General features: G+C 33.4%; 2 long non-coding RNA genes across 2 annotated transcripts; one reads left to right on the forward strand and one right to left on the reverse strand.

Moving 5' to 3' along the window:
• The first annotated feature begins 2,810 nt into the window (after positions 1–2,810).
• On the forward strand, positions 2,811–4,203 carry LOC126837571 (uncharacterized). Its single transcript, XR_007685562.1, has 3 exons — positions 2,811–3,338; positions 3,404–3,605; positions 3,910–4,203. It is a non-coding gene; the product is annotated as an uncharacterized LOC126837571 (long non-coding RNA).
• Positions 4,204–11,431: 7,228 nt separating this feature from the next.
• On the reverse strand, positions 11,432–12,992 carry LOC126837575 (uncharacterized). Its single transcript, XR_007685575.1, has 3 exons — positions 12,892–12,992; positions 12,404–12,514; positions 11,432–11,537 (listed from the first exon to the last, which is right to left on the reverse strand). It is a non-coding gene; the product is annotated as an uncharacterized LOC126837575 (long non-coding RNA).
• Between the last annotated feature and the right edge of the window lie 1,418 nt (positions 12,993–14,410).

Raw genomic sequence — 14,410 nt, forward strand, 5'->3', positions numbered from 1 at the left:
TCTATATATTTTTAGTACGTATTGCAAAGTGTATAGGTACAAAATGGAAGTTAATGTTTTAAAGTTGCCGCGCCGGTTGAATTACCTGCCAAATATACCTTCTTAGGGACGAAAGTATACGCAGCCCTGTTTTACTTCGTATATTTGTTATTCTTTATTAGTATTAAGTAAAATTATATTATTATTTATTAAAAAATGGTCTTAACAATGGCGGTTCTAAAAAAAAATATGAAATAACATTTAACCACTTTTTGTATCCATTGCATTTTTTTTTTATAAATATATTCATTTAAAAGTATTCTTATTTTTGCGTATATATTAGTTTTAAAATTTTAACATAAGAACATTGAGAAAATTAAAAAGTAAGGGAAAAAAAATGACTAATTAGTTCTTGTGCGTGTACATTTTGTTTTTGTAAAGTCAGTCGGCCGAATGGACTTGGGAACAATGACCTCGCTACACCCTTGGCCAGAAATTAAGTTAATTTGTTGTGTGTGAATTTTATTCACAATTGTATTTTGTTTAGTTAACTGTTTGTTGCACCGGTGAGGCAATTCTAGTTTAAGTACTAATGATAACCGAAAAAGGAACTTTTTAAAATTATTAAAGTTTTCAAATTATCAACATTATACTTACATTACACATTTGACACTACAGTAACTCTTTGGTATTACTAGGCAACCCCATTCATCCCTTTTGAGCTACTATATACACCATTACACTTCCTTTGCTTTACAGCGTAATCGTTAAAGCTGATAGAATTAAATTCCGATAGTAAATATACAGTAGTACAGTGGATATAAAAAAGTAATATAATATATTTTATTTATTTTGTAAAATATTTCAAGATTATCCTATTATACAAAGAAGTATTTTATTGGGATGCTATAAAAAAGCCGAAAGTATTTGGTCCGACCATAATTTTACCGAAAATTATTATAGCTGAAAAACATTAACGCCGAAAATAATAGTTCCGAAAATATTTTCATCGAACAATTTTTAAGCCGAAACATGTATTAACCGAAAATATTGAAACCGAAAAGATTCACGCCGAAAATAATATCGCCGACCGTATTTTAGCCGACACTTCTGTGTCGGGCGCATTGTGTCTGCGCATGCGCGTTATTTTGCCGCCCAGTGCCGATCCACCGGTGACCGGCCACCGCGTCCGCGGTATGTTTATTCTTCTACCTGCAGTGGTACCGTACGGTGACTTGCTTATTCGGGTTTTTTTTAATAATTTTTTTTTTTTTTTTTAATATCTTTATATTTATTAGTTGGGAAAAATTTAATATATTTTTAGTCACTCGACTAATCTGTTTTTTCCCTAGTTCGAGCGCATAAAAGATACAATACGTCAATACAAATAATTTGATACCAAAATCTAATTTTCAAAAAAAATTTACATTGATCTTTTTCCCGCAGCCCTTTATATTAATATATATACTATACTATTTATATTCGTTGATAGGCATAATATTTGATTTTTACGAGTATGAATATTCATTAAAAAAAAAACTCATTTATCATTATACAACACTTCCAAAATTATATGGAGTCGATTCTGGGTCCTCTATATTGATGTCTTGTTCCCTGAGGATTCGGGAGATGTAGTCACTTTTTGATCTGCTAATACCTTCAATATTGATTTGGCAAATGCGTAGGGTAGACCCTAGCTTTCTTAGGTGGCCTGAGAATCTTTCGATTCGATTGTGTTCGGTTTGGTTGCATGTAATCAGGCCAGGAGAACGTTATAAATGATAGTTTGGCCACTGAGTTAATAGATCTTTAGCCGTTCGTCTTGAGAAGATGAACGTTGCCCAGGGGGTACCACGAGGAGGCGATCTATCACAACCCCCTATTTTTACAATTTACAATATTTACGCTATTTACACTTATTATTTACAGAATTAATTTTATATACAAAATAATATTTACACAATATGATGCTAGTCAAAAATTCTGACAATCATATAGATGTCAGAATTGCAAATGGGACAACGCCCTCTGCCCCTCACATCCTCACCGCAATCGTGGCATAAACATTTGTGCCCACACGGAATGCAAGCATGTGTGTTAGTGGCTGCCAAGCAAATGCCACAACTGTTTATTTGTCGCGGTGTTATATCCTCATTCAAATTAGCCGAAACGAATGGAATATTATCTTGCTCCCTTCTCAAACGTTGTCCTTCCATTTGCCCGATAAACGCGAGAACTTCGTCGTCATCCTCAGGTATGTGATAGTCATCATTAACTATTAACACAAATAAATTAAAATATAAACGGATTATCAACAATAATATTAATGGTCATAAAAATTATTATTAATATGATATGGACAAAATATATTTTTACAGGGTATCCTTTTTTATTATTTAGGTGTACGAGTCATTTTATTAGTTTTTTTTTAAATTTAAATATTGCATGTTTAATATTTCCTTTTTCTTATATATAATATAATGTATTGCCATTAAGAAATATGTTGTATACTATTATAATTGTTAACAAATTGTTTTTAATATTTCTGTTCAGAGCCTTACTGGGAAGAATGGCGTTATTATCTTGGACAGCTTGAACAGCCGGAGCAGCCTCAACAACAAAAGCAGCCTCAACTACAGGAGCAGCCTCAACTACAAGATCGGCGGCAGCTTCAACAACGGGAGCATTTTGCTCCTCACCATCTCCCAATTCTAAATTTTAAGTTAAAATAAAACAACTTTATTTATAACCTGTTATATTCCTTATTAAAAAAATTTAGTTTATTAAGGTTTTATTTTTAATTGTAGCATAACGGGCCACGAAGGCCCAACGTGCAATCATGAGATGATTTCTTGATGAATTCGCTATCCGGGACGGATCGCCAGTCCGTCGCCTGAGAGGAGGATGGTATTTTACCGGACGGTTGCTCGCCTGGCAGTCTTTATTTAGTACTATTGTCGGTATACCTATGTTATAGGCCAAGTGGCCTGTGTAGGAGAGAAATTCCTTAACAGTAAGGCAGCCTTGCTCCAGCCTTTCAGTCGCCGCTCTTATGTTCTGTCCTGCTGCACATATAGTGGACGACGTGGCCTTAAGGTGGGGCGCTCCAACTGCTGTTGATATTTTTGGCTATAAATACCCTCAATTTTCAGGAGTACCTCTGTAATTAAAAAAAAAAAATTATTTCTATAACTAATTAACTATTTTGTAGCAAGTATTTCGATTTACTTGTAAAATTCCAAATTCCCGGTCTTTGTTGTATTCATTTGTTGGTTTAAAATTCTGTGAAAGACCTCCTGATCATTGTTTGTCCTCCTGGCCTGTCCGTAACGCTAAAATTCTGCGCACCGGTTCCTATAGTAAGTATTATACAATGAGATAATAAAAGAAAATTTTTTGTAAAAAATAATATTTTTTTGCTTAGTTTTTTTTAACCCCAGAGCATTTCATATACATAAAAATAAATTCAGTATTTTGGAGTCGAGAGCGTTTTAAAAGTTTATAGCTGTGATTGCCGGAGAGATGGCGGCTTCTTTTAACCAGACGATTTTTTGCCCGGCAACAGTGAGTGCCAAACACACTAATGCCTTACCCACTCTGCCATTTCCTCTCCACTATGTACAAAGGTAAATTAATTATTTTTTAAATAACTATTTTCTCATTTTTGAGGATATATTAGGTATTGTTTGTAATAATTAACTATTTATTATTATCAAGCATCTTTATTTCATATAGATGTACGCATTTCACTTTTATGTTAGTATTGAGAGAAAATCAAACAAAATCAAATTGTTTTTTTCTTTTGTTAGTATTACAACTGGGGGAGGGGGAGGCTTCTGTACAATAATTATGAATCTTATTAATTTAGGTAAATTTAATGAATATTATATCCATAATAATACAAAGTGATTTGAAAAACTGTTTTCTAAGGTTTGCAGTACTAAACACTTACGGTTCATCCACTGGTTCTCGAAGTAATTAATATATCGACGAGCTATTTGTTCGTTTTCCGCGTGACTACTCTCTTCTTTGATCAGGTTAAAACCCTCGGCTATGTGCTCGACCGGTAAAAGGGCCAGAGCCTTCGACATGCGGAACATGTTATGCAATGCCAAGTCGTTACGATATTCACGTCGCCGCATGCCAAACTCTTTACCATTTTTCTAAAGTGCCTATAAATTACCATAAACATTTTTAAATGGCAACACACGATGCTATATTTTTTAGCACCAGAAATGATGAGAGAATTATTAAAAACATTTTTCATACTTGCACCATGTGGAACCAACAGCGCTGCAGGTTGGCAGCTGGCAGAGTATTCCTCAGTGCATTGGTTAATGCGGTTTCATAGTCAGTAATGATGTTTGTTGCTTGAATACCGCCTGGAATAAGATCCCTTACTTATTCAAGCACGCACCGGTACGCGATCTCGGTCTTCCTTGTCATCAACACAAATGCAACGGAAAAGCCTAAGTAAACGTATAAATAAAAATGCTAATCGTAAACTCATAAAAATCGTTTTTTAAATTTATTATATATTTTCTATTACCTGATCCATGTAAATGGCCATAATAATTAAAACTTGTTCAGTTTGAGGCTGAATAGGCCTCGATTTGAACGTGCCATCTTCATGTAATTCATGTGAACTGCCTAATAAACTAAAATTACATTTAAGCTATAATATTGTCTATAAAAAAAATCATCTAGGTAAGCAATTATATATTCTAATTTGTGAAGATTGGTATTAAAACTATTTGCTATTGGACTGATATTAAATATGCTGCTGTACTTGTCCACAAAATATTACAAGCAGCTATCTGAGCGCACAGTAGTGTGCTAGGCCAAGTTTCAGTAATGCCAGTTTATCTTTAAACGAACCAATTCACCCAGTTTTTCTAACTCACATGTCTCTGATTCCTCTTAAGATAAGCTTTTGAAATGTAAATATCACTACTTTGATATTTAGTCTTGGAACTTGGCCAATTTTCTCTGTTAGGTTTTTGTTGGAGATAATTCATAATAGTTAATTGAAAGAAATTAATTTATACAAATTTTAATCGTTTTTCTTTAAAATAAGTTATATATTTTTTTTAAATACTTAAGAAATATGTTTTTGGGATCAAAGGCAATGTTTTCTTTGTAACACATATTTTTTCATTGTTAATTAAATGATTACTTCATCATTGCAGGCGAAATGAAAACCACTGCTTCGCCAGCTTCTACACCTCCATCTATGTAGCCCCTATACAACTCCTCGTTGCTAGACGTTAAAAATAGATGCCGGTACCTCGGGTCGGACAAATTGCCCGCATATCCCAAGAGAGTCTGGGGTATCGATGGCTGAGTCTCGGCCCTGGCCCGTTCCATAGTTCGCAATAAGCTGGTGTACGCCAATTGAGTGTTAACATGGTTTAATCTAAGTATAGAATATGTAAGTCTTGAACTACTAAATAATTATGCTTATGCTGAGCTGATTGATTTGAGAACTTAATTTTAATATTAAGTGTTCTTATATTTAAAAACGGTAGGACTTTCATTAAGTATTAAATACTTTCTGTTCAATAATAATAAAACAAATTTTGTTTTATTATTATTGAACAGAAAGGCTTACGAAATACGTTTATAGGTATACAGTTATTTAGTGTTCTATGAAAATATACTAATAAGATGTATAAAATAACTTTTTAATATGCATTTTAATGACCACAAGCGTTTGTGGCTTCAATTACAGGGTAGGCAATATATAACAATATATACATATTACTGTGTTATTTCTTCATCATAAATGACTTTAAGACTGGTCAATTCTGTTGAACAACGATGAAGAATTTGGCTTTTTACACGTACAGCGGACAATCCATATCAGGATATCCAGATATTCCATATCAGGATCATGATTATGAAGTCCGATCACCTCAAATCTATCATTCCTGATAAGTCCTTTATATAATAAAAAAATTACAATATTGTGTTAAGAAGAGTTTAATGTTATAAATTGTTTTCAGCCTTAAGAGGATTAAAAGCGGACTGGTTTTTTCGAAGTTTTAGACCTAAGATCATGACAAAATTACGCCTACGTAGAATGTCCAATTTGAATTTTATATAAAAAATGTCAAGTTAATCGTCCTCTTTTCAAGGTTATTGTGTGAATCATTTTATATTTCAATTAAAATTGTGTTTAAATCCTATTTTAATTTCTTAAGTTTTTAGTATCCTTTATATTGTTTTATTAATCCGACTTCCACGGTAACCTAGGGAAAAAGCTCATGAGCCCAAATATTTATACAGAATTAAAATTCAATCACATTAAGTAGGCATAGTTTTGTCAAGATTTTAGGTCTTAAGGGGGGATTACATGCGGTCAATTTTTTCAGTCAAAACATCATTTTTATTCAATTGCATAAGCCAACACGGTGATCCGATAAACAATCTAAAAACAGATTTGAATTCGTCATGAAGTTTACTTAGGATCGTTCAGGGCACACTTTCGGTTTTTAATTTAAACCCTTTACCTTTACCCTTTTAAAATTTGAAATTTTTTATAATATTCAAACGGGCTTTGTACATAGTAGGAATAAGATTTTAAAAAAGTGCCCTGACCGATGAAGTAAACTTCATGGCAAATTCAAATATATTTTCAGATAAATTATCGGACCACTGGTTCAGCCTGTGCGATGGAACAAAAAATGTATACTATATTAACTAAAATGTCTTTACTCATAGACAAAATGATTTAAATTAAAAATAACACCATGAAGCTTATACAAATTAACCGGTAAATTAATTGACATGGTCAAAATTTATTAAATAATTTTTCCTAAATATTGCCTATACAAAATTCCTTAAAAACCGACCGTATGCAATTCCCTTAATTAATTTCTTGTATGTACAAAATGGCATTTACTCGGAGAATAAATTGTAAAAGTTAAAAATGATGCCTCTAGCTTTTACAAAGTAACCTGTAACTAAATAAAATGTTCGAAAAGTTGCTTTTTTCTTAAATATTGCCTTTTATAAAACCCCTTAAAAACTGTCCGCTTTCAATCCCTTTAATCATTGTTATATTTTATACCAAATCGGATTATAAAAAATTATTATGAATATAAATACTAATTGCCACAAAATATTCATGATAGTTAACCCATTGATCAATTTTTGTAAATTATCATATTAAAATCTATAAATTGTACTAGGGCAACTCATGGTGCTGGCCTTTTTTCTTTGAAAAATAGTGTTATTTTCTAAAAAAAATCAAATAAAACGGTTTTTATTTCAAGCCTTTTAAAAGATATTTTTCTAATTAAGTGGAGTATTACCTAATTAAAAAAAATCTTCTGTTGAGTTATACTTAAATGGTACACTGCTTTATTGTGTATTCGTAAAATAAGTACGATTACATCTAACTACTAATTGCTTCAGTTTTCCATTTATAATCGGGTTACAAATAATTCATATTGAGAAAAAAAGATTAATTTTCTAAAATAATATATAGCAATAAATCATACCTCTCGCAGTGCAGTTGGGTTTTATACAACTTAGTGAGGTAGACGATAGCCTCACTTTCTTTACGCGGTAAAAATAGCCATCATTACTATGATGTAGCTTACTATTTTTACGAAATCCGTCGACAACTTCGTATTCCATTTTTAACCAACGAAAAGTACAAAAAGAAAAATAGGATTTTAGGAATTGCCTGAGCTCTCGATAAAAACCGAATGAACCCAATGTAAGTATGAACTTGGTTGGTTGGTACTTTTTTTTTTTTTTTATTTATATATAATTTATATAAGTAGGTATGTATGTTACACAATCTTTAAACATTAAAACACAAAATGTTAACAAATGGCTAACCAAACACCTTCACTCAATGGCACCTCATTATGAAGCGGAAGAACTATCAATAATTTTAAATGCTTTAACATTTACAACCATATATGGACTACAGAAAAAAGATATTTTACATGAGTTTATCACATATTAACATAATTAACCTTGAAGATATTGTTTGTCCTCGCATAGATCAATTACACTCTGATGATGGATACCCAACGTGTTTATTTCACATGAATTTAAGCCCTAAACAACACTGTACTTTTTATAAAATGTTTACATTACGCAATTGGTTTTAAACAATGCATTACCTTGTATATTATTATCAATGTATTTTAGTTAAATAAAAAACATTTTTTTTTGTTTAGCAATTAGTACTGTATTTATTAACATTACGGTTATTGTATATTATTATACACACATTATCAAGAATAATATGATTTTAACCAGATGGTTTTACATAATATTTTTTTTTACATTAGATATTATAACAATTTTTATAAAAAAAAATTTTATAATGTTAACTTTGAAGTTATTACAATGCAATGGGGTGGAGTTTGTATTTAAATGGCTTTTATTCATCTATTTACACCACATCACATCAGAAGTGGGAGGGTTCGCCTGCGCAAAACTGAAGGTGTGGTGCAATAGGTACGACAATACAAAAATGCTTAAAGGGACAAAAAAAAAGAATACATGTATATTGTAGTATGATATTGGCAGTAATGCCCTTCAAACGGCAGTGTTGGGCGTAACCGATTAATTTATTATTGGATTACGTAATCGATTACAGCATTGTAATCATGATTAAATTAATCATTAATCATTTTATCATTTTGTAAAAGTAATCAGTAATCATGATTATATTTTCAATTGTAATCATGAAAACATTACAAAAAGAAATTGTTTAACCGCCCCAGGCTTATTACAAAATAATAATAATTGTCTAGATGATATTGCAAAGGTCAAATCGTCTTAGACATCCCATATATTTTTTTTGATATATGTATTATGTAATACATAAAACCTATGGCGGTTAAAAAAATATAATCATTAATCATTTCATGATCACATTTGAAAGATTAATGTAATCATAAATGTAATCATGATTACATTTATATGATTGTATTAATCTAACACGATGATTACTGATTACTATTATTTATCGTAATAATTAAACAGATTACATTTGCCCAACACTGTCAAACGGTAGTCGGTAGCCGAAATGTCGCCGGCTTTTCCCACTGGCCCGGCCAGTGACATGCGAGTAAGGTTCATGAGCAACTTGTAGAATGGAGCGAGGTTGATAGGAGATCGCCACAAGAGTGTCTGCGCCACCTCTCAATGCGCCAACAAGAGGCGGCCGGAGGAGAGTGACGACGGATGAGCTAAAGGGTCAAGTACCCAGGACATAAGCAGTGGTGGTTGGACCGATAAAACCGGAGAACTGGAGATTAAAAGCATTTGGCGGACTAGAGGTAGAGTGGTAGGAGGTATCGAAGTCGGAGAAGATGCGGCTAGAGTGGGAACCCCGGCGACCAAAATAAGGGCCTAGTCGGCTTTGATGTGCCGGTATCAAAGCCAGGCCAAAAAGTACATGCACCATTTTATACCCTGTTCGCTAAGAGAGCATGCTGGGTTTGCGCGTGTAGACTGAAGACTAAGCCTGGCAGACAGGGCGGACTTCGGGGGAAACGTTAGTCACACTTGGTGCCACGGGGGGGGTGCGCAGAACGGCCAATTTTCGTTGGGTTGCGGCATGTGACTAACGTTCCCCCGTAAGTCCGCTCTGTCTGCCTGCCTTAGTCTTGCTACTTAGTCTTCAGTCTACACGCGCAAACCCGGCATCAGTGTTGGGCGTAATCGTAATCACACCTTAACATTTTCATGATTATAAACGTAATGGTAGTTATGATTACGATTTTGCCCAACACTGCCCGGCATGCTCTCTTAGCAAACAGGGTATAGAACGGTGCATGTACTGAGATCACTAGAGTGATCTCTAACGCCTACGGCGCCCCCTGGTTCTTCTTGCATAATGTTCGGGACTTTCTTTGGACTCCACCCAGGGCAGATGGCACTGGTGCCCGAGGTGCCCGAACTCCTTGCACCTCATACAAGCATGCTGCCTCCTCTGAAAATTATCAAAAAATTGTTTTATTAACAACTTTCCAGGGTGTAATCAACTCTTAAAACTCAGGTTCCATGTATAAATATTTGATAAACTTTTTAGATAAGCGATAATTTGCTTAAAAATTTTTGAAATAACAATAAATATGTAATAAATATGGAGAGGGGAAGGAGAATTTTACAACTTTACCGCACTTAACTAATTAAAAGAGCCAATAAAATATACATAGATGTTACCATTTAAATTTTAAAAGTTGATAGAGCTCTGAGAGAAAATCAGAAAGATACATATTTGAATACGACCTCATATTGTAAAATAACATAAACAAAAGTTTTCAATTGAAAAACTACAAAATTCGAAATAGTTTAATAGAAATTGATTGTCTTATCCATAATGAATCTTCCAGTATAGTCGATTAAATGTCCATGCATTCTAGGGTCGTATTCCCATAGTATCTCATTAAACGACAAATTTTTATTTTTGGTACTTACCTCTTCTCTAACCAACATTTCCATATAACGTCGCTGAAAAAACAAAATAAAGAAAAAATTGATATAATTGTATATTTTAAATTTACCTGTGGTCTAATTTTCAGATTTTTTAAACCCCAAAAACTTCAATTTAAAAACAAAATAAAGAAAAATTATCCAACCCTTTTAAGAAAATTAGTTAATAAGCATTTATGGATTGTAAAAAGAGGGGGAAAAATTGACTATACCTTAGTAATTGAATTACTAAAAGACTTACCAAATCCGGCCTTGGTCCTTGTGGGACCTCTTCGTCCTCCATATCAACTCTTCTCTGTTCTTCTCCCTAAACGCAAACAAAGCTAATTAATACATTATTTAAATATATGCAAAAAAAAGACACAAGGTAATAATATTTCTCTACTCCAGTTTTGGCATATTTATTTTTATATTACAACTATAATACAGTACCCAGCTGTGAGTACCACAGCTTATAAGGCGAACAGTCGCCAAAAGTTTATATTCCACGTAGGGATGCAATCGATAAGGCTTTAAGTTCATACAATATATTTCAGTATTTCAGACTTACTGTGATTGCTTTTGGTTCATTTGGGCGCGGTTCTACATTATGTTCCTCTCCCTAAACGCAAACAAAACTAATTAATACAATATTTAATTAAATGTAAAAAAAAAACCCAAGGTATTAATATTTCTCTACTCCAGTTTTGGCATTTTTAGTTATTTTTTATCACCACTGTAATAGACTACCACAGCTCATGGGGCGTACAATCGTAAAAAAATTGTATTTCACGTAGGAAAGCGATTGATAAGGCTACTAGTCTGTAACCTGTAGATTTAGGATATTTTTAGTTCAATAGAACGAAGTGTGGTACCAGGAAAGCCAGTGGCAAGAAAAATTATCCAACCCTTTTAAGGAAATTAGTCTATAAGCATTTATGGATTGTAAAAAAGGGGGAATAAAATTTGGCCATAGTCAATTTCTAGTATTTTAGACTTACCAAATCCGGCGTTGGTCCACGTGGGACCTCTTCGACTTCCTCTTCGTCTACTCTGTGTTCTGTTGTTAATATAGGTTCATTTGGGTGCGGTTCTACATTATGTTCCTCTCCCTAAACGCAAACAAAACTAATTAATACAATACTTAAATATATGTTAAAAAAAACCCAAGGTATTAACATTTTTCTTCTCCAGTTTTGGCATTTTTAGTTATTTTTTATCACAACTGTAATAGACTACCACAGCTCATGGGGAGTACAATCGTAAAAAATTGTATTTCACGTAGGGAAGCGATTGATAAGGCTAATAGTCTGTAAGTTGTAAATTTAGGACATTTTTAGTTCAATAGAACGAAGTGTGGTATCAGGAAAGCCAGTGGCAAGAAAAATTATCCAACCCTTTTAAGGAAATTAGTCTATAAGCCTTTATGGATTGTAAAAAAGGGGGAATAAAATTTGGCCATAGTCAATTTCTAGTATTTTAGACTTACCAAATCCGGCTTTGGTCCACGTGGGACCTCTTCGACTTCGTCTTCGTCTACTCTGTGTTCTGTTGTTAATATAGGTTCATTTGGGTGCGGTTCCACATTATGTTCCTCTCCCTAAACGCAAACAAAACTAATTAATACAATACTTAAATATATGTAAAAAAGAAACCCAATATATTTATATTTTTCTTCTCCAGTTTTGGCATTTTTAGTTATTTTTTATCACCACTGTAATAGACTACCACAGCTCATGGGGCGTACAATCGTAAAAAATTGTATTTCACGTAGGAAAGCGATTAATAAAGCTACTAGACTGTAACCTGTAGATTTAGGATATTTTTAGTTCAATAGAACGAAGTGTGGTACCAGGAAAGCCAGTGGCAAGAAAAATTATCCAACCCTTTTAAGGAAATTAGTCTATAAGCATTTATGGATTGTAAAAAAGGGGGAATAAAATTTGGCCATAGTCAATTTCTAGTATTTTAGACTTACCAAATCCGGCGTTGGTCCACGTGGGACCTCTTCGACTTCCTCTTCGTCTACTCTGTGTTCTGTTGTTAATATAGGTTCATTTGGGTGCGGTTCTACATTATGTTCCTCTCCCTAAACGCAAACAAAACTAATTAATACAATACTTAAATATATGTTAAAAAAAACCCAAGGTATTAACATTTTTCTTCTCCAGTTTTGGCATTTTTAGTTATTTTTTATCACAACTGTAATAGACTACCACAGCTCATGGGGAGTACAATCGTAAAAAATTGTATTTCACGTAGGGAAGCGATTGATAAGGCTAATAGTCTGTAAGTTGTAAATTTAGGACATTTTTAGTTCAATAGAACGAAGTGTGGTATCAGGAAAGCCAGTGGCAAGAAAAATTATCCAACCCTTTTAAGGAAATTAGTCTATAAGCCTTTATGGATTGTAAAAAAGGGGGAATAAAATTTGGCCATAGTCAATTTCTAGTATTTTAGACTTACCAAATCCGGCTTTGGTCCACGTGGGACCTCTTCGACTTCGTCTTCGTCTACTCTGTGTTCTGTTGTTAATATAGGTTCATTTGGGTGCGGTTCCACATTATGTTCCTCTCCCTAAACGCAAACAAAACTAATTAATACAATATTTAAATATATGTAAAAAAAACCCAATGTATTCATATTTCTCTACTCTAGATTTGGCATATTAAGTTATTTTTTATCACAACTGTAATAGACTACCACAGCTTATAGGGCGTACAATTGTCAACAAATTTTATTTCACGTAGGGAAGTGATAGATAAAGCTACTAAACTGTAACCTGGAAATTTAGGATATTTTTAGTTCAATGTAACGCCAGCACTGTGCTATTACTGCCCTCATTATTTTTATAATGTATGACTGATTTCTGTACACAACTAATTTTTATGTCGACTAATAATAATACTAAGGACGAAGAAGATTAATAGTTTTCTGTTGAGTCTTTAACTAGGGATTGTGTTGGTTTCTCTTTAGGTTGAACATTTGATGTTCGCTTAATTGCATCATAATGCAGCAAAGTATGATGGCGAGCTGAACAAGTGCGACAGTTGCTTGACGAACAACTCTTTGTATTGTGGTTAGGTGACAAACAACTAAAACAGATGCGCGATCCCTTTGCTACTTCATATTATTCAGAAACCTTTATACTCCGGAACTTGTAACATCGATGAAACAAGTGATCACCGCGACATAATGGACATTGTGAGGGAGAACTTTGAGTAATAAACACAATTTATTCTTTGAGCCGGTAGATTTGTGCTCGTCGGATTTTCTGTTAAACACAACAAGTCCTCGCTGACCACTTTCAAACGCGTCAAGTAACCTAATACGAGAGTTGAGAAAAATTTCAAACTGGGAAAATGGAACTACATCAGTTGTGCCCAACGACCGTTCCCATTGTTGTAGAGTCAACTTGTCCAATTTGCTTAACGCTAGCTCAATCAATATTGCATGCCATTTATCTACTGCCTGACCAAGGTTGTTTAATGCTTGTCGATGCTTAATAGAGATGTTATAAAACAGTTTAGCGACACAGAACAGGAAGTATTGAACACAGGTGCCTTAACGGCTGTAAAATAGGCAATTTTATGTGCTCCGTGTAGCCTATTTTAAACGCCTTGAATAAACAAAAAAGAACCGAAGAATGTAATTTTTGTTAGGTTGAATTAAAAAAAAAAGCAGAAGTACAATTAATAATTTGTATTGTTTACCAGTGCCGAAACTACCGGGGGGCGGGCAGGGCGACGCCCTGCTAAAAGGGCACTATAAGATGAATTTTGGGGCACAATTTCTAACTTAGATACCTTCAGTCTAGGTCCTGATTAAAGAACAAAAGCAGTTATGAAAATAAATTTTTTTAAATATTTATCTATTTGTCAAACAGTTCTTATCGATTTTATAATAGTAGATATTTATAGTAGTTCTCTGAAAATCGATATGCAGCCTATTAACACTGATATTAGTGATTGCTCTGTAGTTAAAC

This window comes from Adelges cooleyi, unplaced genomic scaffold, assembly GCF_023614345.1.
Source record: "Adelges cooleyi isolate 19-005CV unplaced genomic scaffold, UGA_ACOO_1.1 ACOO_flye_CR_arks_rails_tigmint_CR_PRNA_252, whole genome shotgun sequence".
Taxonomy (NCBI): domain Eukaryota; kingdom Metazoa; phylum Arthropoda; class Insecta; order Hemiptera; family Adelgidae; genus Adelges; species Adelges cooleyi.